General features: G+C 39.2%; 1 protein-coding gene across 1 annotated transcript in view; it reads left to right on the top strand.

Moving 5' to 3' along the window:
• The window catches only part of LOC124614069 (T-kininogen 2), a 193,730-nt gene extending 169,379 nt beyond the window's left edge, over positions 1–24,351 (top strand). Inside the window, exon 17 of the mRNA XM_047142905.1 lies at positions 24,016–24,351. The gene's annotated coding sequence lies outside the window, so the exon portion shown is untranslated. The remainder of the gene's footprint in view (positions 1–24,015) is intronic.
• Positions 24,352–24,621: the final 270 nt, after the last annotated feature.

The following is a 24,621-nucleotide window of genomic DNA, read 5'->3' as shown; positions in this document are numbered from 1 at the left end:
AATTGTTGGTAAGGCGGGTACCAGGTTGAGATTCATTGGGAGAGTGCTTAGAAAATGTAGTCCATCAACAAAGGAGGTGGCTTACAAAACACTCGTTCGACCTATACTTGAGTATTGCTCATCAGTGTGGGGTCCGTACCAGGTCGGGTTGACGGAGGAGATAGAGAAGATCAAAAGAAGAGCGGCGCGTTTCGTCACAGGGTTATTTGGTAACCGTGATAGCGTTATGGAGATGTTTAGCAAACTCAAGTGGCAGACTCTGCAAGAGAGGCGCTCTGCATCGCGGTGTAGCTTGCTGTCCAGGTTTTGAGAGGGTGCGTTTCTGGATGAGGTATCAAATATATTGCTTCCCCCTACTTATACCTCCCGAGGAGATCACGAATGTAAAATTAGAGAGATTCGAGCATTTACGGAGGCTTTCAGACAGTCGTTCTTCCCGCGAACCATACGCGACTGGAACAGAAAATGGAGGTAATGACTGTGGCACATAAAGTGCCCTCCGCGACACACCGTTGGGTGGCTTGTGGAGTATAAATGTAGATGTAGATACTTCCATTCCATCTTTTAAGTAGTTTGAAACAAAGAACATTGTTTCTCTTTCCATCTGTTGCAAAGAAAAGTAAGTATTAACAGTAATTGAATTTGTGTCATGAGTCATCTCTCATAGGTATAAAATTTTATTCATTATTGCACACTTTTTCACGTACAAATATTGTGCGACTTCCTGGCTAGTCATGAAGTTGGCGAACTCAATAAGGCAACGATATTCAACAGTCAGAGGACAGTAGCTGTAGGACACTGGATGACATACTCAAATCATTGGCTATTAAATTCAGGAATTCTTCCTGATGGCAGATAAAAACAGAGAGGGAGACAAATGGGCCATTGAAACCAAACTAATTAGGTCATTGTAAACCAGTATCTCTTCTGGTTATGTCTGTATTTCAGCTGAAGCACTAATATTGTTACATGCCCTATGGCCCATACGATAAAAAGGTGTAACTGATTGAGCTTTGGTTTCTAGTACAACATTTGTACATTTATTGACAACTTTTATAAAGAGCACCACAAAGATACAGGTTTAACTGGATAAGTAATTTAGCATGGTAACTGAAAGGGACCTAGGAGGGAAGTTGATGGGTGGTACTTAACCTTGGAGTTGCTTTGCCTGGCCATTGTGATCCCTGAGTGGTATGCCACTGAGATCTTTCCAAATTTATTTTAACATCAAAGTAAACAGTACATAAGATGATACTTGAACAATACAGGAAATGTATATAATTAAAACACTTCCTTCCTAAAAGAAATCAAAGCAAGCACTATTAATAACAGAAAACAATTACCATTAAAGCTCTTGTGTGAAAGAATACATTTTCAATTAAATCTGTACTGGCATTAAATTTGTCTCAAGCAAATCCAGAACAATTACTCTTTTCTTGAAAGGAGTTTAAGTCCACTAATTCCAGAGAGCAGTCTCAGTTGTATCACCACATACACTTGCTCCACACCCCACGCCAATGGCCATGGCTGACCAACATTTTCATGAACAAGATAAATTTAAAGTAGTTATTACTAGGTAAGATGGCTATGGTCAACTCAAATCCCTTTGAGCAAATTTAGTTAGTTGCAAAACACAAAAATTTCATTCGCCCTTACAAGAGCAACAGTCAGAACCATTAATAACACAAATCTCTTCATGAAGTGGCTGAGACACAAAATTTTAAACAGGCCAATAATTTCAGCAGAACACAAGGCATAATTTTTCTAAAAGATTGGCCATGACTAATTGGCAGTATCAGTATATAAATATGCAAATTTTTCATTAACAAAGATTGGCGTGACTGATTAGTAAAAGCAGTTAGATTAAATATTTAATAGGAAATATCAGACAGTATTAACCAAGCTACTATATCTGTCAACAGGTAAGTAATTTAAACATCTCATGTGGAACAGCTCTGACCAGTTATGCTGAACACACAATAATTTAAGAGAGTTAATACTGAAATGGCCAGGTATTAATGGCCAGGAAAAACTATCAGTTAGACAAATCAGGAAATGTCAGGTACAATTTATTTTCTAACAGACAGCCATAATAACCCATGAAAGTACAGTTGCTATTACAGTTAATATAAAACTTTTACACTCTGTTCAACAAGAAGGACTGTAATAAATCAAGGGAGTCCTGAAACATACAAAGCCACATTGCTTCAATAACATGGCCACGAATAACCAAGAGAAAAACAAAAGAGCAACACAGTTAAATGCAAGGCTCTAAATTCTCTTGAAGCAAGGACCAACAAGCATAATAATATAGAGCAACACCAAGAAAGGCATACGAGCTTTTCATACAGTTAATCAGTGATACTCGTACATGGCACGCCAAACTTTCCATCAGCTTTACACACAGTGAATGGCACCATTTTAACATAACCTTTTGCAGTTCCCAATACCTCAGCACACTGTACATGGTAATTTCAGGAGATGTTGAAATCACATGGAAGATGTAGTTCCACAGACAAAGCACAATCAAAGCCAAATACAGCCTCTATCACAACTTGGCACCAAACCCATTGCTGTGTCCATAAGCCCAGTGCCAATAGACTTAAGCACTCTTCTGAACCATGCTTTGGTTGACAGCAGCTATCCATCTCTGCTCGCACTGTCCTGCCACTATCGATATTTACACAATATATGATATCAATGTTGGCCCTCCACAGCTTTGCACTCTGTTGATCACCAAGCCACTTCCATCACTACGTGTTGTGTCAGATAAAAACCCTACCAATGGCTGTGGTGCATGCCCTCTTAGCTGGCACCAAACATTAATATCTTTGCATTCTAAATCGACCACTGAGCAAAATCGATGGGCTCACATCAGTAACAAATTGTTAACAGAAACTTAAATTCAATGTAATTTAAATGCATTTAGTACCCTAAAACAATAACAGTAAGCATAAGCAAACAATTTGAAAGCAGGTTCCATACCATATTGAGCTGAAAGATGAAACATTTAAAATAGATATTTTAGCAAAGTTATATATTCAGAACTCAATTTAATTACAATTCAAATAAATTTAAAATCATAATTATAAACCACAATAAGAAAACAGTTGGTGCAAAGCACCTTGGGAAAGATGTGAGTTTATATAATAATACAGTCATAAAGACAACAGGAGCTTCCCTTGTGTGCTCCATGGGCCTCTCTCACTGCACCTTCTCATAAACATGTACCTTGTTACTTGAACATCGGTACGTCTTAGCATATACAAAATTCAAGGAAATAGTACACAATAATTGTGAATTAGTCCAGTATTAGAAACAGGAAACAAGCTTGTCTTAATGTATTAACAACATTTGCAGCTCCTAGTGCCTATGACCAGTCATAATCACCATTCACCACAGTGTACAAAAAACATTTAGCCAACCAACTGTCCAACTGACCACACACAGTCAATATGAGATCTGGATCATGTACAGTGAACGTAATACACTGTTAGCAGCCACCTTAATGTCATGAGTTATAAACGCAGTATAGTGACGCACTGCTCAGGAATAGTGGTCAGATAATGCCGATTTAACAAAGACAAGATTACAGTAGCTGTTCAGAAAAGAATGATGAATAGCACAGCTAACCACATACATGGCATGTACAAGGCGTCTGCATTGTGTCTGACATAGAAGAAACATTGACACCCACCAGAAGTTACAATGGCTATTGTCTGCTCAGCTCTAACAAGCTGCCTTTGACCAACCAGTACTGTGAAGCCTGCTCACTCAGATCACGGTTCCTCTCTGCAATCCACACTGTTGGGTAAATATTTCCTCAACCAGAGAGTTGTGCCAGACAAGGCAGTTGCTAAACCCCAAGAAGTATTGCCAATCTAGGAACCTAACCAAGATAGTGTGACACTTGACATATGCCCCCCCCACCCCCCCCCCCCCCCCACCCCCACCCCCCCCACCCTTTCAGTTCAGCAACCCGACAAGGACAACCAGATTAACCTGGAGAATTTGGTTTAATCAGGGTGTATAAACTATAGGGCAACTGGAAATCTGGGAATTTTTTTGGGATTCTTGAAATTTTTCATTGTTTTAGTTTTCAGTTAAATTTTTGTAATTTTGAATGGTAAGAACCAATACACTAACATAGAATCTTACTTTTGCCCACTACTGTAGAATAATACTGTAGCTATAAAACATAAATGAATGAATAACAGCAAAATAAAACTTTAATTGCATAGAAAATGCACTATTTACTACAAGTAAATGCAGTGCATACACAAGCATCTACCAACAGCAAAATGTGTCAAAGGCTTTAGGATAAAGACTAAGCAATACTTTGTAACAAAAAACCATTTTCAGTGAGCATGTCATGACAACAGTTTACATTTCTAACACGTCACTGGAAAATATTGTGAATGGTGGTTTGAGAAGCATTACTTTCAAAGTAAATCTTCTTTTACACAGGCTGAATTATGTTACATGTGAGAATGTGTGATGAATTTCTTAAAATATGAAACATTTGACTCTCATTCAAAATTTAATATTTTGAGGACCAGCTGCCTAGAAGAATTTCAGGCCAAGAAGACCCACCATTTATGCCATAATTTAAAATTTTACTGACACATTTGTGTTTGATGTATCTTAAAGAGTAACGCACATTAAAAAAGACCAATATTGATTATGCATGTTTAACTTTTCTTGTATACATTGTATGTATATTAATTTAAAGTATCAACGTTTTCTATTTGTGTGTTCATGCTATTTAAATAATGTTGCTACTGGCTGATATCACATATGCTGTGCGCTGAATATCTACTGTCAGCGGCTGGCAAGATCATGTGACGTGAATTGTGATTGACTGACAAAAGCATGTTGCAATCTAAATTTCAGTGCTTCAGAAGTTACCGTGTTGAATTTGGTGAAATTCATATTTATACTTTCATAATACAAAAATATGCAGTGTACATGTTGCCATGATCAAAGATCTTCCCTAAGCGCATTGTTGTTTTTTTTTTTTTCTGGGTTTCATTTCCTAAAGTGCCAGGAAGTTCAACATTAGTGTATAAAACTTGTACCATTCAAGAACTGATAAGTTGTACAGCTCTGAGGGAAAGTATATCGTTACTTAACACGGAAAAATCTACTTTCACCTGGGGTATAAGATTTTCTTATCTGGGGAAAAGTGCATTTTCGGCTACGAAATCCAAGAAAAATCTGCAATTTTTTTTTCAATTTATTTATTTCTTGTCCCTGTATACAACCTCTTAATCTGAGGAAGGTGAGCTCTGATTTTCTTGCCTGTTTGTAGATCTGTTACTAACTGTGACTAAGGTGAGAAATCTTTTAATCTCAAAGGGACACTTAAATTTGGGCAACATTTTCTTAATCATCTTTTCAGAGGCTTACGAACTCCTTGAAAATACATAATAAAGGCCTTGTCATCAACTCAGTAATTATTTGGTTGCTGCCCACGTTGTATTGTATGGCTTCCCTGCTATGTGTCACTTTAATATTCTTTCGAGCGAACATGCATTTTGCAACCACCTACTAGCATTTCTCTTTTCAAGCAGTAGGTCGCCAGTGGACCACAAATTATGCAGTGGAGTTGCTGTATGGGAGCCCAGGTACAAATTAGCAGGTGTGGATAGTGCTATGTTAAACATCACAGTTAACAGGTCCCATTCGCTCCGATCACTGCTATGAAGGGCTATCAGGGCAGATCTTAGATTTCTGTTCATGTGGTCTGTGTAAGATGAATAGGGATTGTAAGGTGCTGTTGTTACATGGCAGACTCCCATGCAAAGGCAAAATGCCTTAAACCAATTGGCAGTAAATGAGGTCACATAATAGGTGATTAAGGCGTGTGAAGCCCCAGAGGTACGAAACATCACTTGGAAATTCTGAATGACCAACTGTGCTGATACACATTTATATGTCCACACAAACCAAAATATATCATTTCCTGTCTTCGACCATGGTAATAATCACACTAAATCAATTTACATCCTTTGAAAGCCCTCCTTGGCCAACTTGAAAGCCAAATATCTGATCGGACTGTTCTGTGCTGGTTTACTGAGTGCAGGAACTTCACAACCAGATAGTCTTCCACAAATTATCTTATTCATCCCAGACCATATAAACTGTTGACGTACCTTCTCAAGCACCTTACTCACTCCTAAGTGGCCACCCATGGATGATTCATGAAAGGATGGGAACAGTAGTGGAACTAATTCCTTAGGAACCACTATCTTCAATCCATTGCCCCTATGTGACTTGCAACATAGTACTCTCCATCTCAAAATGTAGGGCTTTATTATTTCACCTTTCAGAAGCCACTCCCTAAAGTCACATGTACTTTTGTCCTGATCTTGGATTTCTCTCTAGTCACGAAATAGGTGACACACTTGTGTAATAATCAAGGTCATCATTGGATCTGAAGCACCATCTTCCATCAGCTGATTATCTCTTTGGTTGCTGTCACCGCAATCAAACCTATGACTTGACCCATATGAAATCACATCTCCTGAGTCCCTTATGTAATGAGCTTCGAACTTAAATATTAGAATTCTCCTAGCTCCCTGCCATTATGACTAGTCTTTCATGGTCTGGTTAATATCCAACTGAGTGCTTTATTGTCAGTCTTCAGAATGAATTTTCAATGCCCCAGATAGTATTGAATCTTTTCCATCCCAGACAGAATGGCTGAGGCTTCCTATTCATAAATTGAGTACCTTTTTTATGATTCATTTAATCCCCTCAAGACATTGGCAATCTCCTTCTTATCCCTTCCAGCTCCAGTAACAAAATGGCTCCAATCCCTAGAGCCAAAACTTCCACCTGAAGAATGAATTCCACTTTGAAGTCCAGTAGGGCTAAGACCAACACAGAATTTAATGGTTTCTTAAGTGTCAAAAATGAGGCTTCCTGTGAAAGCCTCCAAAGAAATTTGCATCCCTCTCTCCACAACTCTTTAAGTGGAGCAGCCTATTATGCTTCCTTAAAAAAATATTGATTAATGACATCTACTCTCTCTTGATCAATACAAATCCCTTCACCTGAAATTACGTGCACTAGAAACTTGATAGAGAAACAGGCAGATACAGTCTTTTGTGGATTTAATGTCAGGCCTGCCTGCCTTAATCACTCAAAAACCTCTTGCAGGTGCTATATGTTCTCCTGAAGCAAGCTACTATACGCTATTAAATTATCAAGATAATGGTACACATACCTAAACTTTGTCAGAAAATACGGTATCCATTAGCCATGAGAGAATAGTGGCACCTCTAGCTAATCTGAAGGAGGCATCATGTTCCATTTTGTTATGAATGATATAACCAACTTCAAACCTTCCTCCAAGGGTATCTGGTTATACAGGATGTATATGCTCCAGGACAAAAGGGGAAAACCTGGGGATTTTTTCGTCCAGAAGAAAACGGAAAAACCTTGGAATTTTTTAGAATTCCAGGAATTTTTATTGCTTTAGTTTGGGGTTAAATTTTTGTAATTTTGACTGGTAAGAACTGATACTCGGACAGAGAATTTCACTTTAGCCTGCTGCTGCAGAATAACACTGCAGCAACAAAACATAAACGAGAGAAAAACACCAATATAAAATTTATGCTGCACAGGAAAGGCATACTTGCTTTACGTTTGATGTTATTTGCAGCAGCACTATTAATAAAATGCACTATTTTTGCAAACTTTGGAATAATACCCTTGTGTCTGCAACTTAATAAAAATATCAGAGAGATCAGTAGCCTCACTCTTTTTTTCAAGTAACTTATCGAATTTTTAAATACACTGCATCAGTTCCTCCCTATAGAAATGCTTGATGTGAGATTTAAAACTTTCTCAGCATATATATTGTTCCACAGAATTTAGGGAGAACTGCCAGATGTTTGTAACTTCCTGTCACAATATTTTGATGCAGAGTTTTCAGAGTCGTCTGGCTGTCTTCAGGTGTTAAATATCAAAGTTCAGTGCATTTTCGCTAGTATCAACTGAAGATGGCCAGAAGGCTCTGTACTGAAATATTGTGGCAGGAAGTTACAAACATCTGGCAGTTCTCTCAAAATTTTGTGGAACCTATCAAGGATGATAACTACAAGGAACTAATGCAGAATACTGTGTGCTGTTTGGAATCAAAAGACTGCATGCTGCAACACCAGGAACAATGCCCTGGAAAACCTGATTTGGAAGCTTATTTGGCAGATGCTTTCAAAGAATATGATCCAGAAGAAATGGCAGAAAACAAATAGTGGCTTCATACTGACAGGAATACACTAGAGATAGGGCATGCAACTGTAGGAGAGTATATAGAGGAAAAGGTTCTAAAAACTTGTAGTCTGACAATCCGCCATTTTGTTTCAAAACAACAAAGTTCATATCTGAGGAACTTGAAATAATGTTGCAGATGGTGAAGTGATTATTAACTTACCATTCAAAATGCTGTTCAAGAGTTTCTTTGGGAGAGCAGTGAAGCACATTAAACCCTTTGTATTTACTTTGTTGGCAAAGCACTACAGAATATGAGCATCTGTATTATTAGTGCCTTCATCTACATCTACATGGATACTCTGCAAATCACATTTAAGTGCCTGGCAGAGGTCTTAGTCATGATGCCACTGCAGATCATGCATTCATAATGAGGCTGGTCAAATATTTGAGGATAATGATTGGAGAAATCAAGTACGTTCACTACGTTAGTGAGAGATCTGCTCCCCAGTACAAGAATATTATCAATTTATGTCTGCATAAAAAGGACTTTGGTACCTCTGCTGAGTGGAATTTCTTTGGAAGCAGCCATAGGAAATCTCCTTGTGATGGATCTGGAGGATCCCAGGCAGTATGTTGCTTTTATGTATAACAGTGCTTGTTAGGTGGGAAATGTGTGTGAAGTTTCACTAGAGCAAAAAGATACCTTGGTCAGCTTTATGCATGCCCGTAGTTGTAGTGTTCCGATGTTATTGAGTGATAATGTAAAGTTGTTTGGGACCTTTAATTCCCTGTTATTGAGTTGTTCAACTGATTATTTCTTCACAGTCATCAATAACTCTTGGTCAGACTCTGTTTCTCAAAGTGCTGCAGGTGTTGCTGAAACTCAAGAATCCAATTCACAGCCCAAATTCTCAAAATAAATATGACAATTCTCATAAATAATGTGACATGTATTGCACTCTCCTTGTACAATGACAGTTAATAACAGATCCTTGTTACTTGGAATGCCACAAATACACTACTGGCCGTTAAAATTGCTACACGAAGAAGAAATGCAGATGATAAACAGGTATTCACTGGACAAATATATTATACTAGAACTGACGTGTGATTACATTTTCACGCAATTTGGGTGCATAGATCCTGAGAAATCAGTACCCATAATAACAACCTCTGGCTGTAATAACGGCCTTGATACGCCTGGGCATTGAGTCAAACAGAGCTTGGATGGCGTGTACAGGTACAGCTGCCCATGCAGCTTCAACACGATACCACAGTTCATCAAGAGTAGTGACTAGCGTATTGTGACGAGCCAGTTGCACGGCCACCATTGACCAGACGTTTTCAATTGGTGAGAGATGTGGAGAATGTGCTGGCCAGGGCAGCAGTCGAACATTTTCTGTATCCAGAAAGGCCTGTACAGGACCTGCAACATGCGGGCGTGCATTATCCTGCTGAAATGCAGAGTTTTGCAGGGATCGAATGAAAGGTAGAGCCATGGGTCGTAACACATCTGAAATGTAATGTCCACTGTTCAAAGCGCCGTCAATGCGAACAAGAGGTGACAGACGTGTAACCAGTGGCACCCCATGCCATCACGCCGGGTGATACGCCAGTATGGTGATGACGAATACACGCTTCCAATGTGCGTTCACCGCAATGTCTCCAACACGGATGCCACCATCATGATGCTGTAAACAGAACCTGGATTCATCCGAAAAAAAATGACGTTTTGCCATTCGTGCACCCAGGTTCATCGTTGAGTACACCATCACAGGTGCTCCTGTCTGTGATGCAGTGTCAAGGGTAACTGCAGCCATGGTCTCTGAGCTGATAGTCCATGGTGCTGCAAACGTCGTCAAACTGTTCGTGCAGAAGGTTGTTGTCTTGCGAACGTCCCCATCTGTTGACTCAGGGATTGAGACGTAGCTGCATGATCCGTTACAGCCATGCAGATAAGATGCCTGTCACCTTGACTGCTAGTGATATGAGGCCATTGGGATCCAGCACAGCATTCTGTATTACCCTCCCGACCCCACCGATTCCATATTCTGCTAACAGTCATTGGATCTCGACCAGCGTGATCAGCAATATCGCGATACGATAAACCGCAATCGCAGTAGGCTACAATCCGACCTTTATCAAAGTCAGAAACGTAATGTTACGCATTTCTCCTCCTTACTAGAGGCATCACAACAACGTTTCACCAGGCAATGCCGGTCAACTGCTGTTTGTGTATGAGAAATCGGTTGGAAACTTTCCTCATATCAGCACATTGTAGGTGTCACCATCAGCGCCAACCTTGTGTGAATGCTCTGAAAAGCTAATCGTTTGCATATCACAGCATCTTCTTCCTGTCGGTTAAATTTTGCATCTGTAGCATGTCATCTTCGTGGTGTAGCAATTTTAATGGCCAGTAGTGTACATCTGTATGGACAAAAGAAGAAGAAGAAGAAGAAGAAGAAGAATTGAAATAAATCTAATAGATAAGTTTCTGTCCTATTCCTGTTACATCACTGCAAATGTTATGGCCATTCCTCTTCCAAGACAGGACCCAACAATGCAGAATGAACTACCCAGACAGCCAGTACTGTGACCATAGTGAGATTGCTATCATTATCCCAGCTTGCAGGTACACTACGTCCCTCCACTCCAGAATACATGGACATAAAGAAAACAAACTTCTCAACTGTATACTACACTACACTTATTACTTAAAGAAAAGTTTTTACACTACATGGTCCTGCCCCCTTCCTTCAACTGACCATCTGCTAAAGATACTTGCTGGATACCAGAGCAACATATATTTAAAATCATAAAAGCGACATCAGGAAGGTAACGTATGTACTTAGAATCTGAAAACACTATCAGCAATTTATTCAGTCCAAAGTTAACAGGATTATTCCTGTCGTAAGTGTGTTTGATGTTCTAACTTTGTGGAGTGTCATTTGTTTTATTGCTGATTACGGCTTGGAGTTGATTGGTATTTAACAAAAATTTTATTTTTATGGCCCAAAAAGCAGTTTTCACTGATTTTACTCACTGTTTAGTCATATTCCAGCATGTAGACCACGTATCACTTTGCGTGATGTTTTTCAGCCGTAAGCAGGCATGGTCCAAAAGTTAAACTGTCTGCCTTCTGATGCTTAAAGATTACTCTCTCTAGATATAGCAAGATAAAACAGATAAATAATATACAGTTGAGATATGGGCCCCCAAAACTACCCAAAATTTGGCATCTGAAAAGTTCTGTCAAATTTGCAGGTACACACGTTTTGATAGAAAATGACAGAAGCTATTGCACAAAGACAACAGTAAGGCAACACAACTGTGTGTCATATTACCAATTCTTAGCTGAAACCATCCATAAAAGTATGAAATTATGATTTATGCCTTATTAAAGATGGGCTCTCCAAGTATCTCAATGAATTTTCTTCCATTTTTAAAGAATTATAGTTGTCACCAAATATATTTGAGAATCTAATCAGTAATATATTTTTATTGTGCACAGAAATTTGTTTTAAGTATGCAAAAGCAGCGGTTTTTATAATAGTTATCAACACTTGGCACTTTCTGATGTGTGTAGGTGATGCAAATTTGGCACCCCTGTCTTCAAGATGCTGGAGAAGTGGAAAGAAAGAAGATACTGAGTTAAAACTTCACACGTGTGCATGTAACACATTGCTGAACCTGCTCAAAAAATTTAATTGTATTGGGAGTGGTTGGTTGGTTGGTGACCACCACTAAAACTGGTCAACTTGACATAGAACGACCCATAAGCCATTCAGCTAGAATAAATATTCTTTTTTTTTCAGTATTTACGAAATTATCAAGTGCACATGGATAAGAAGATCTTTAAAATAGGTGGACTGTGCCACTACATTACATCAGCTGAAGATTAGATTAGATTTACTTTCATTCCAATTCATCCATAGTGAGGAGGTCCTCCAGGATGTAGAACATGTCAGAAAAACAATAATACATGACAAATATTTACAGCTAAAGCAAATAAGCTAATATACCATTCCACAGATCCCAAGTGAAATTAGATCGCATTAATGCACTGAATTAAAAATTTAAAAATTTATTTTTAAGGTAATAAACATATAATAGAACTACTACAATACTTACACACACACAAAAATCAGGTGGTTCTACTGAGAAATTCATCAATGGAGTAGGAGGAGTTGGCCACCAATAAATCCTTTAGGCTTCTCTTAAACTAAATTTCATTGTTTGTTAAACTTTTTATGGCTGCTGGCAAGTTATTGAAAATGTGTGTTCCTGAATAGTGCACACCTTTTTGTACAAGAGTAAGTGACTTTAAATCCTTATGCAGATTATTCTTATTTCTAGTATTGATTCCATGATCTGAGCTGTTGGTTTGAAAAAGTGATATATTTTTAATGACAAATTTCATTAAGTTCCCTAAGCAGGCCTCTGCAGGATGTTCTTGAGTTCACACCACATATAAATCTTATTGCATGTTTTTGTGCCTGGAAAACTTTAGCTTGGCTTGACGAATTACCCCAAAAAATAATCCCATATGACATTATGAAGTGAAAGTAAGCATAGTATGCCAGCTTTTTCATTTTTATATCCCCTATGTCAAACAGAATTTGCATTGCAAATAGAGATTTGTTTAGATGCTTCAGCAGTTCTGTGGTGTACTCCTCACAGTTGAATTTATTATGAAGCTGTAATCCCAAGAATTTAACAGTGTCCACCTCTTCTATCTGCTTTCCATCATATGTTAAGCATATACTCGTGGGACACCTGTTAAAAGTTCTGAACTGCACGTAGTGTGTTTTTTCAAAGTTTAGTGACAAAGAATTGGCTAGGAACCAGTGATTAATGTGCGCAAATATTTTATTAGCCAATTTTTCTAAGACTACACTTGAGTTGTTATTTATTGCAATGTTTGTGTCATCAGCTAACAAAACAATCTTTGCATCTGGTAATGTTACTGATGAAAGGTCATTGGTATACACAAGAGAAAGTAGGGGGACCTAAGATGGAACCTTGTGGGGCCCCACATGTAATCAGTTCCCAGTTGGATGATGCCTGATAGCTTAATACGTGTCTCCTTCCTAATAATGCCCAATGTTTCCTGGCAGAGATATAAGATTTGAACCATTTTGCAGCATTTCCTGTTACATCATAATATTCTAATTCGCTTAAAAGGATATTGTGATTTACCAGTCAAATGCCTTTGATAGATCACAAAATATACCAGTTGCCAGCAATTTTTTGTCTAACAAATTAAGTACATTTTCACTGTAAGTGTAGATAGCCTTCTCAATATCAGAACCCTTTGGAAATCTGAAATGCAATTTTGGTAGTATGTTATTTGTGATACGATGGTTATAAACCCAATTGTACATTAACTTTCCTAAAATTTTTGAGAATGCTGGTAAAAGTGAAATTGGATGGAAATTTGATGCTATTTCTTTATCTCCTTTCATAAACAGTGGCTTAACTTCAGAATATTTCAACCATTCAGAAAATATTCCACTGATAAATGACTGGTTACACCATAGCCTAATATGCTACGTAACTCAGAATCACATTCTTTAATTAACTTCGTTGATATTTCATCATACCCACTAGATGTTTTTGATTTTAAAGATTTTATGATGGACATTACTTCTGCTGGGGTAGTAAGGATCAAATTCATATTGTGGAAGCTACTTGAAACACACAGTGTTGAAGGCACAGTGACTCTATGTACAGCAGACAAGAGTGGGGATATGCTTCATTTGAATCATAAACTCTGTATGCAAAACAAATAACTTTCCTGCACACACTGGTGATCAACACACATTATTCGAGCATAAGCTCCAAACATATGCATAAGCTCCAAACATATTGTGATTCATTTTCATCTGCGATGTGATCATTAATTGCAGGAGTGCAGTTACCTATGTGCAAATCTTTAGTGCCACTTATACCTTGAGCATTGTGAAGAGTGGATTTGCAAGGCCTCATCCGTAAATGAAAATTTGAATGTACAAATTGCATTGTCTCACATACATATTCCTTAAACAGAGATGTAATTGTTAGATAAACACCAGCAACTGTCTGACCTCAAGTTAAGCATAATAGCAAATATTGCCAAAATGTTTGATGTGTCAGCAGCAGCTCAAAATGCACTTTCTGGTAGTTGGTACATTGCTCAGCTCTCCACCACATACTGTCAAATTATTTCCCCAGAGTATACTCAGGGTGTGAGGAATCATAGGCAAGGAAATGTCTCTTGCTCACAAGTAGATTTCAGTATCTTAAGAAGCAAATGCAACATAGTCAGACGTCTCAATGTAGATCACATTCCTTCGTTAATTAGAGAAGTTCCCCCTCAGCATTGGATTCACTCTTATCGATACTTACTTAAGCCTTGTCCAGACTGTTGGACATGCTACGAGTGTCTCCAGTGGGTGTATTTTTTTTACACACGCTATGCTGGTCACAGGCAATGGCATGGGGCAGCTGTGTGTCATGGCAGGAAAACAGCACTGCATGCTGATGCGCCAATGTTCGCCAATCACTGTGGGCAGCAGAACCTGACCAGTCACTGATGTTCGCTCCAACTCCCATCCTGGCAAAACCTGGCCAGGCACCTAATAAACTCCTCATTCAGTTGTATATCAGTGCTCTTAATACTCAATTCCACATGGATACTGGGGCAGTCATTTCTCTTATTAACCAGGAAACATACCAGCACTTGGACTCCCACTGCCTGCGGGTGTTGCAGTGGCAGGTTATTTCTTAAAATTTCCTGTTGGCTTCTGTCTGGGGTTCTTCAGCTGATCTATGTTTGATTATTTTTCTGATGTTTCAGCAGCAAAAGTGGTTGGCATTGTCAAAGGTTCATCCTCGATTGCTGATGGTGGGCTAAAATCAAGCTCACAACCGCAGGTTATACATTCATGGGACCTACTATCCAAGGGCTTTTCCACAGTCATTATCGTTGTGGTGTTTCCCTTGCTATGTGCAACGGTCATCTGTTGCAGCATAGGAACCCAGGATCCATTCACCTTGAGGCTTTCTTCTTTCTTGTTGAAGCTATCGTCTTGTGTGTGTATTGCTGCAGCTTCCTTGAACAGGCAGATGTAATACCTCTACTGCACAGCAAGAACTTCCATGTTGTCAAGTTTTACTATGTAATTGGTCTCACACAGCACGTGTTCTGCCATTGCCAATTTCTTCATCTCCACCAACCTGCAATGCCACTTATGTTTGGTGATACTGGTGTTGATTGATCATCCTGTCATTCCGACACAGACTTTTCCTCATGTATGTGGCACGCGGTATATTCCCTGACATTGAAAGTGGGTCCCTTTCCTCCTTTGCCAATCTGAGATCCTTGTTGATCTTCCTCAATAAGGGAAATGTGACTGTCATAATGGAAACTGAAGATTACAAGCAGAAGACCCAGGGCCTATTAGATCTAACAACATACCAAAAACTAAATGCAGATCCAATGCAGCAGATCACACAGAAAGGAATCTGTTAATCAAGGCATCTTCTCTCTTGGCAGGCAAAGAGAGGAACCTGTGCAACACAGAAGCCACACCACCTTGGCTCTATGGATTACCAAAGATACATAAGAATAACGTCCCATTAAGACTGATTGTTGATGCTCCTGGCTCACAAATGTATAAGCTGGCAAAACACATGACCTCTCTGCTCCAGCCATGTGTGGGAAAGACTGTTACATACATAAATGACTCGAGATAATTAATTTAGAAGTTGAAGAAACTAAAACTTGGAACAGACAACATCCTGATAATTTTTGGTGCTTGTTTTTCAGTGTGTCACTCAGTGATTCTCTGGAGTATATCGGTTCCATTTTCCCACAAGATATCACCAAGCTCTTTCATGCATGTCTCACCACACCATCATTACCAGCAGTGACAACTGAACTGGTGCACCCCATGGAGGTTGAGGCATTTCCTCCATTGCTGCAATTGCTGTTTGTCTCAGTGCATCAGCAGCAACTGAAGCCCCTAGTGAGCAAGGCAGAGAACAGATACTGTGGCAAAGGGATGGAAGTCTTGGAAATTGAGATATCGTTGAAGCCACTGCCAGGGCACGATGTTCCCCCTTGCCTCAGTGGCTGAAATGCATGTCTGCTCACTTCCAACCTTACACCCCATTAAAGTGAGGAGGACTTTTCGCTGAATTTGGACATTGTTTTAGAGATGAATGTATCAGGATTAACCCTCCTGAGATTTATGATGTCACAGGTACTCTCCAGGTCTCTTGGTAAGGCTGTCTGGCGGCATAGGCAACAAGGAAAGTGTGTGTGCATTCAACGGCCGGTTGTGTTGATGCATCCAAAGTTTTCTGGATTAGATTAGATTAGATTAATACTAGTTCCATGGATCATGAATACGATATTTCGTAATGATGCGGAATGAGTGAAATTTTCCAATACATGACATAATTAAGTTAATTTAACAACATACTTAAGTTAATATAACAACTTTTTTATTTTTTTGTGTTTTTTTTATTTTTTTTATAATTTTTTTTCTTAATTTATACCTAAAAATTCCTCTATGGAGTAGAAGGAGTTGTCATTCAGAAATTCTTTTAATTTCTTCTTAAGTCTGCCAGACTTTTGATACTATTTGGTAAGTGACCAAAGACTTTAGTGGCAGTATAATTCACCCCTTTCTGTGCCAAAGTTAGATTTAATCTTGAATAGTGAAGATCATCCTTTCTCCTAGTATTGTAGTTATGCACACTGCTATTACTTTTGAATTGGGTTTGGTTGTTAATAACAAATTTCATAAGAGAGTATATATACTGAGAAGCTACTGTGAATATCCCAAGATCCTTAAATAAATGTCTGCAGGATGATCTTGGGTGGACTCCAGCTATTATGCTGATTACACGCTTTTGTGCAATAAATACTTTATTCCTCAGTGATGAATTACCCCAAAATATGATACCATATGAAAGCAATGAGTGAAAATAGGCGTAGTAAGCTAATTTACTAAGATGTTTATCACCAAAATTTGTAATGACCCTTATTGCATAAGTAGCTGAACTCAAACGTTTCAGCAGATCATCAATGTGTTTCTTCCAATTTAATATCTCAACAATGGACACACCTAAAAATTTGGAATATTCTACCTTAGCTATATGCTTCTGATTAAGGTCTATATTTATTAATGGCGTCATACCATTCACTGTACGGAACTGTATGTACCGTGTCTTATCAAAATTCAGTGAGAGTCCGTTTACAAGGAACCACTTAGTAATTTTCTGAAAGACAGTATTGACAATTTCATCAGTTAATTCTTGTTTGTCAGGTGTGATTACTATACTTGTATCATCAGCAAAGAGAACTAACTTTGCCTCTTCATGAATATAGAATGGCAAGTCATTAATATATATTAAGAACAACAAAGGACCCAAGACTGACCCTTGTGGAACCCCATTCTTGATAGTTCTCCAGTTTGAGGAATGTGCTGATCTTTGCATATTATGAGAACTGCTTATTTCAACTTTCTGCACTCGTCCAGTTAGGTACAAATTGAACCATTTGTGCACTGTCCCACTCATGCCACAATATTTGAGCTTGTCTAGCAGAATTTCATGATTTACACAATCAAAAGCCTTTGAGAGATCACAAAAAATCCCAATGGGTGGTGTTTGGTTATTCAGATCATTCAAAATTTGATTGGTGAAAGCATATATGGCATTTTCTGTTGAAAAACCTTTCTGGAAACCAAACTGACATTTTGTTAGTACTTCATTTTTACAGATATGTGAAGCTACTCTTGAATACTTCACTTTCTCAAAAATTTTGGATAAAGCTGTTAGAAGGGAGATTGGACAGTAATTGTTGACATCAGATCTATCCCCCTTTTTATGCAAAGGTATAACAATAGCATATTTCAGTCTATCAGGGAAAATGCCCTGTTCCAGAGAGCTATTACACAGGTGGCTGAGAATCTTACTTATCTGTTGAGAACAAGCTTTTGGTATTTTGCTGGAAATGCCATCAATTCCATATGAGGTTTTGCTTTTAAGCAAGTTTATTATTTTCCTAATTTCAGAGGGAAAAGTGGGTGAGATTTCAATTGTATCAAATTGCATAGGTATGGCCTCTTCCATTAACAGCCTAGCATCTTCTAATGAATACCAGGATCCTACTATATCCACAACATTTAGAAAATGATTATTAAAAATATTTTCAACTTCTGACTTTTTGTTCATAATGTTTTCATTCAATTTGATGGTAATACTGTCTTCCTGTGCTCTTGGTTGACCTGTTTCTCTTTTAATAATATTCCAAATTGTTTTAATTTTATTATCAGAGTTGCTGACTTCAGACATGATACACATACTTCTGGATTTTTTAATAACTTTTCTTAATATAACACAGTAGTTTTTATAATGTTTGATAGTTTCTGGGTCACTACTCTTTCTTGCTGTCAGATACATTTCCCTTTTCCGGTTACAAGATATTTTTATACCCTTAGTAAGCCACTTAAAGTAGTAAAGGAGTTTTGCTATTTAGGGAGTAAAATAACTGATGATGGTTGAAGCAGAGAGGATATAAAATGTAGACTGGCAATGGCAAGGAAATCGTTTCTGAAGAAGAGAAATTTGTTAACATCGGGTATACACTCCTGGAAATTGAAATAAGAACACCGTGAATTCATTGTCCCAGGAAGGGGAAACTTTATTGACACATTCCTGGGATCAGATACATCACATGATCACACTGACAGAACCACAGGCACATAGACACAGGCAACAGAGCATGCACAATGTCGGCACTAGTACAGTGTATATCCACCTTTCGCAGCAATGCAGGCTGCTATTCTCCCATGGAGACGATCGTAGAGATGCTGGATGTAGTCCTGTGGAACGGCTTGCCATGCCATTTCCACCTGGCGCCTCAGTTGGACCAGCGTTCGTGCTGGATGTGCAGACCGCGTGAGACGATGCTTCATACAGTCCCAAACATGCTCAATGGGGGACAGATCCGGAGATCTTGCTGGCCAGGGTAATTGACTTACACCTTCTAGAGCACGTTGGGTGGCACGGGATACATGCGGACGTGCATTGTCCTGTTGGAACAGCACGTTCCCTTGCCGGTCTAGGAATGGTAGAACGATGGGTTCGATGACGGTTTGGATGTACCGTGCACTATTCAGTGTCCCCTCGACGATCACCAGTGGTGTACGGCCAGTGTAGGAGATCGCTCCCCACACCATGATGCCGGGTGTTGGCCCTGTGTGCCTCGGTCGTATGCAGTCCTGATTGTGGCGCTCACCTGCACGGCGCCAAACACGCATACGACCATCATTGGCACCAAGGCAGAAGCGACTCTCATCGCTGAAGACGACACGTCTCCATTCGTCCCTCCATTCACGCCTGTCGCGACACCACTGGAGGCGGGCTGCACGATGTTGGGGCGTGAGCGGAAGACGGCCTAACGGTGTGCGGGACCGTAGCCCAGCTTCATGGAGACGGTTGCGAATGGTCCTCGCCGATACCCCAGGAGCAACAGTGTCCCTAATTTGCTGGGAAGTGGCGGTGCGGTCCCCTACGGCACTGCGTAGGATCCTGCGGTCTTGGCGTGCATCCGTGCGTCGCTGCGGTTCGGTCCCAGGTCGACGGGCACGTGCACCTTCCGCCGACCACTGGCGACAACATCGATGTACTGTGGAGACCTCACGCCCCACGTGTTGAGCAATTCGGCGGTACGTCCACCCGGCCTCCCGCATGCCCACTATACGCCCTCGCTCAAAGTCCGTCAACTGCACATACGGTTCACGTCCACGCTGTCGCGGCATGCTACCAGTGTTAAAGACTGCGATGGAGCTCCGTATGCCACGGCAAACTGGCTGACACTGACGGCGGCGGTGCACAAATGCTGCGCAGCTAGCGCCATTCGACGGCCAACACCGCGCTTCCTGGTGTGTCCGCTGTGCCGTGCGTGTGATCATTGCTTGTACAGCCCTCTCGCAGTGTCCGGAGCAAGTATGGTGGGTCTGACACACCGGTGTCAATGTGTTCTTTTTTCCATTTCCAGGAGTGTAGATTTAATTGTCAGGAAGTCGTTTCTGAAAGTATTTGTATGGAGTGTAGCCATGTATGGAAGTGAAACATGGACGATAACCAGTTTGGACAAGAAGAGAATAGAAGCTTTCGAAATGTGGTGCTACAGAAGAATGCTGAAGATAAGGTGGGTAGATCACGTAACTAATGAGGAGGTATTGAATAGGATTGGGGAGAAGAGAAGTTTGTGGCACAACTTGACTAGAAGAAGGGATCGATTGGTAGGACATGTTTTGTGGCATCAAGGGATCACAAATTTAGCATTGGAGGGCAGCGTGGAGGGTAAAAATCGTAGAGGGAGACCAAGAGATGAATACACTAAGCAGATTCAGAAGGATGTAGGTTGCAGTAGGTACTGGGAGATGAAGAAGCTTGCACAGGATAGAGTAGCCTGGAGAGCTGCATCAAACCAGTCACAGGACTGAAGACCACAACAACAACAACATAGTAAGTCATGGTTTGTTACAAGGTTTCTTACGAGTATATTTAACTATTTTCTTGGGGAAGCAGTTTTCAAATGCATTTACAAAAATGTCATGAAATAAATTATATTTTAAATTGGCATCAGGTTCACGGTACACCTCATCCCAGTCTAACTGCTGTAGGCTTTCCCTGAAATTTGCAATTGTTAAATCATTGACTGAACGTACTACTTTGGAGGACTGTTTAGTATTGCTGAATGGAGCTATGTCATATATTGTAACTAGCTGTGCACCATGATCAGAAAGACCATTCTCAACAGGCTGAGCATTTATCTGGTTAAACTTATCTTGGTCTATAAAGAAGTTAACTATCAGTGAGCTGCTATCCTTTACCACCCGAGTAGGAAAATCAATAATGGGTGTCAAATTGAAAGAACCGAGTAATACTTCGTCATTTTTCCTATTACCCTCCTTCAGAGAATCTACATTGAAGTCCCCACAAATAATAATTTGCTTCCTCCTGTCTGACAGATAGCACAACAAGGAGTCCAAATTTTTCAGAAGTAGATGAAAATTTCCTGATGGGGACCTATATACAGTTACAATTATAAATGTGCCTTTATTTAATTTAAGCTCACAGGCACATGCTTCTATATGTTTCTCTACACAAAACTTTTTTTTCTATGCTTTTTGCACAAAGATAACTGTTGACATATATGGCAACTCCTCCTTTCTCCATATTTTCTCTCGTTACATGTGCAGAGAGCTTATATCCACTTACATTTACCTTATCCATACCAGTAACAATGTGATGCTCAGACAGGCATAGTATATCTATTTCATCCTCAACTTCTAAATCTTCTAAACAAACCAGAAGCTCATCTATTTTATTCTTTAAACTCCCAATATTTTGATGAAATATACTTCCATTATTTTTAATTATACTTTTATGAGAACCTTTCCTCATTGTAAAATTTGCAGTACTCTCCTGTCTGAGTTTCTCATTGTGCTTAGGCCTAGTTCCTATACCAGTGGTCACATGGTGTTCAGAGAGGCAGATTATGTCAACTGGGTTGGGTGACTTTAATTCATCAATGCAATTACCTAGGACTGAGATACAACTTGGTGGAGATAAAATTTCTGGTGATTGGTGAAAATTTATAATTGACAGCTGTGATTGGTGATCCAATGTGCTAGAATTGTGCTGTTTAATTTCTTTCCTAAACTGAAGATTTGTTTCAATCCTGACCTCTCGTAGAACTTGACATTATTCTGTCTTACCTATCCTAAAAAAAGGTGCTACTCCAACACCTGTAACCACTGGTATTTTACCATTCATGGCAGTGCCTCCCCCCCTTAAATTTCCTGCTATTACCCCAGCCAGTTTCCCCTTCTCTTTCCTGTTGAGATGTAGGCCGTGCCTGGTATAGTCCCACCTACTGAGAGAATCAACAGGAACCACCCCTGCACCCGACCCAAGCAGCTGTTCCAACTCCAAATTAACTCTCCCAACAGAAGAGTTCAAATGAGGCCGGTCATGGCGTCTCAGGACAGATACAAATTCAACATTAGTGTGTCTTGATGCCGACGCAATCTTTACCAGGTCACACTCTGTACTGTATCCAGGATCTCTGTCGATGCTATTCCCTGGCCCTCCCACAATAACGATGGTGTCTTCCCTGGTAAATCCTTTACAGAGTGAACCTAAATCCTCTGTCACCTGATCCAGACTAGCACTTGGTTTGAAAAAATTTGTGACCTGGTATTCTGGTCCTAATTCCTCCTGCAGAAGTTGGCCTACACCTCTGGCATGAGAACTGCCTAACAACAAAACTTTCTTCCTTTTCGATGACTTTCCTACATTCTTTTTCAATTTCCTATTGAAAGTTTGTTGTGTCCTGTCTACACCTACCTCTGCTTGAGGCTCATCAGGCTGGTTGCTGACATTACTCCTTACACACAGTAATATGCTTGTTCTCAGTTATTTCTCTCAATTTACTGTTCAGGTATTGTTTGTGTGCCGTTAATAATTCTTGGCTTCACATTTGAATTCCCCTTGGTTTGTCCTTTTGGGTTTGTGTAAGATTGGCTGCCTTCCACCCAGTCTCTTTGGCCACTTGCTATTTTCTAGAGAAACCACCTAGTGGTGTTCCCCATACCTTGGTAGTGCATTGCAAACATAATGTTTCTGTATCATTGTCTCCCCGTCCCATTCCTTTTGCTAATGGTACTCGGGGAGAGATTGTTAGTACCCTTCAGTATTGTCCAAAATTTCTCTAATAGTGGGGTAGTGACCAAGGTTTTGTAAAACCTCTTATGTCATGAATTAATTCTCCATAGAATCCTTCCAATAAATCAGATTGGCATCTGCTTCCCCAATGTCTAGATTTGTGTGCTCATTCCACGTTAAACCTTCTCATACAAACTTGTAGATACGTATTGCATCTTTTCACTAATTGTGCAGTGAAATTAGATCCTTTCATCTGTTTATGTGCATCACATTACTTTATGGCGGTTAGGGTAAGCTAGTAATCTTTACATAAGGCAATGATCACCTGAATGTGTCACTGGCTTTTGCATTAAGTTTCTAATGATGCCACCACCCTGTACATGTCTGCCATCAGGCAAACAGGAATACATCCATTATCTATAAGATAATTTATGTATATTGTGAGCAGTAGTGGCAGTAGTGGACTTATCAGACTACCTTGGTACACAACAGATGTTACTTTTGCATCTGGTTGTCTTCCCTCTTAAGAACGACGTACTGTGAATACATGGTATTAGACTTTCTCCAGAAAAGAATCCTTAATGTCAATCTTAGATTGACTGCAAATCTTTTGATTATTCTGCTGCCCACCAAGCTGAGTTACCAAAATACATGTTGTTCCTGAGAACTGATATGCATTGATTTACCATAGAAGTTAACAATCCATTATTTTGCGCACAATAGTTTTGCTACACAAACCTAAAATTGTTGTAAGTTAAGGTAAAGAATATAGAGCTTAAAAATAGTTGTCTCCTGTTTGTGTCCAAATAAAATGAAAATGTATTTGTAATTAGTGGGCAGTTTTTTTACACATTCTTCTTTACTCTTTTTCCGGCATTTAAAAAACCTGATGCAATTCCATCGTTATTACTTTAGTCACAGCTGTTATTTTTCAGCAACTCTAGTATAAATTTCTGAATAGAATTCAGTTGTCAGTTGCAAATAATTTTGAACAAATGATTGAATTCTATTCTGAAATTTTATCTTTGTAAAAATGTGAAAAACTTTATTTTTGTTTTCCAGGAATGCTACTGAAGTCACGTCAAGTTTCTTCATAGCTGCTGATTTCTGAGAAAACTGGCTGTGATAACTTCCAGATTGAACATAATGTATTCATATGTCATCAGAAAAAAATGATTAAATGAGGGCCCATTGCTAAAGCTGATGAAAAACAAGGATTGGCAAATAGCATGATGTGGCTAATCTGATCTTAAGTCTAAAGTATAAAAAATACATGTACTGTGAGGAAGCCTGGAAAAATTTACAAAAAATTATGTTGTAACTAGCTTTTTCATATAATGTTTGAACAGATTAATGTAAAAGATATGAAGAAAGAATAAAGGAACATTTAAATTAAAATGCATGTGTATATTTTTTAATGAAACAAAATTGCTTACAGCTTCCATTCCATAGTTTTCTACGTAGTTTCATTTTACAAAACATTTGGTGAAAATTGATATCTTGTTTCCAATATATTCAACGTGTACTGTCAAATTTTATATACAATTATAGTAATAGATTTAAAGTTTCCCTGTTCTGTCCTAGATGTCACTTGCAAGAACATAACAGGATAGCAGTGCACATTTTACTTACCATATTGCTGCAGGAAGTAAAACTATGAAGCTGCCA

This window comes from Schistocerca americana, chromosome 4 (genome assembly GCF_021461395.2).
Source record: "Schistocerca americana isolate TAMUIC-IGC-003095 chromosome 4, iqSchAmer2.1, whole genome shotgun sequence".
Taxonomy (NCBI): domain Eukaryota; kingdom Metazoa; phylum Arthropoda; class Insecta; order Orthoptera; family Acrididae; genus Schistocerca; species Schistocerca americana.
The sequence above is the reverse complement of the archived record's forward strand: the minus strand, read 5'-3'. Positions and strand labels throughout refer to the sequence as shown.